Raw genomic sequence first — 1,712 nt, 5'->3', positions numbered from 1 at the left:
GGAGCCTCCCCCGCGGCCTGGAGCCGGACGGACCCCACTCCACCCGGGTCCCCCTGCCCCGGGGCTCGGGGCTTCCTTCCCGTCCGGCCACCAGGTCAACCCTATACTTTCAATGGGTTGACCTGGTGGCCGGTTTGCTTTTCGGCCACCAGGTCAACCCTATACTTTGAACGGGTTGACCTGGTGGCCGGTTTGTTTTTCGGCCACCAGGTCAACCCTATACTTTCAATGGGTTGACCTGGTGGCCGGTTTGCTTTTCGGCCACCAGGTCAACCCTATACTTTGAACGGGTTGACCTGGTGGCCGGTTTGTTTTTCGGCCACCAGGTCAACCCTATACTTTCAATGGGTTGACCTGGTGGCCGGTTTGCTTTTCGGCCACCAGGTCAACCCTATACTTTGAACGGGTTGACCTGGTGGCCGGTTTGCTTTTCGGCCAACAGGTCAACCCGGTTCCTGCCCCCGCGGGCTGGGGCTCGGCGGATACCGCTCCGTCCGGGTCCCCTTGCCCCGGGATCGGGGCTTCCTTCCCGTCCGGACACCAGGTCAACCCGGAGCCTCCCCCGCGGGCTGGAGCCGGACAGACCCCGCTCCGCCCGGGTCCCCTTGCCCCGGGCTCGGGGCTTCCTTCCCGTCCGGACACCAGGTCAACCCGGAGCCTCCCCCGCGGGCTGGGGCCGGACGGACCCCGCTCAGGCCGGGTACCCGTGCCCCGGGGCTCGGGGCTTCCTTCCCGTCCGGACACCTTGTCAACCCTGTGCCTGCCCTCGCCAGACAAGTCTCCCAGGCTAGCCTGCGACGCCGTGGTCAGGGATCGGGACCCTGGAAGTCTGAAAAAAAAAATTTCAACGACCGCAAAAGGGGTTCTGGGGGGGCATCCAGACCACTCTCCGGACCCCAAAAAAAAAAAAAAAAAAAAAAGCGGAAAAAAGGATCGGGCCCACCCGAGGCAGGGGAGTCACCGGGTCAATCCGGAGCCTGTGCAGAGAAGTCCGCCAGGCCAGCCTGAAACGCCTCGGTCAGGGATCGGGCCCCTGGAAGTCTGAAACAAAATTTTCAACGACCACAAAAGGGGTGCCGGGGGGCCATCCCGACCACTCTCCGGCCAAAAAACGGAAAAAAAAACCGGAAAAAAAAGGATCGGGGCCACCCGAGGCAGGGGAGTCACCAGGTCAACCCGGAGCCTGCAGCGCGAGCTGGGGCCGGTCGGACGCCTTCTCCGTGCGGGTCCCCCTGCCACGGGGTCGGGGCTTCGTTCCCGTCCGGACACCAGGTCAACCCGGAGCCTCCCCCGCGGCCTGGAGCCGGACGGACCCCACTCCACCCGGGTCCCCCTGCCCCGGGGCTCGGGGCTTCCTTCCCGTCCGGCCACCAGGTCAACCCTATACTTTCAATGGGTTGACCTGGTGGCCGGTTTGCTTTTCGGCCACCAGGTCAACCCTATACTTTGAACGGGTTGACCTGGTGGCCGCTTTGATTTTCGGCCACCAGGTCAACCCTATACTTTGAACGGGTTTACCTGGTGGCCGCTTTGCTTTTCGGCCACCAGGTCAACCCTATACTTTGAACGGGTTGACCTGGTGGCCGGTTTGTTTTTCGGCCACCAGGTCAACCCTATACTTTGAACGGGTTTACCTGGTGGCCGGTTTGCTGTTCGGCCACCAGGTCAACCCTATACTTTGAACGGGTTTACCTGGTGGCCGGTTTGCTTTT

This window comes from Lepidochelys kempii, unplaced genomic scaffold (genome assembly GCF_965140265.1).
Source record: "Lepidochelys kempii isolate rLepKem1 unplaced genomic scaffold, rLepKem1.hap2 scaffold_113, whole genome shotgun sequence".
In the NCBI taxonomy this organism is placed as follows: domain Eukaryota; kingdom Metazoa; phylum Chordata; order Testudines; family Cheloniidae; genus Lepidochelys; species Lepidochelys kempii.
Note: the sequence above shows the minus strand (reverse complement) of the source record.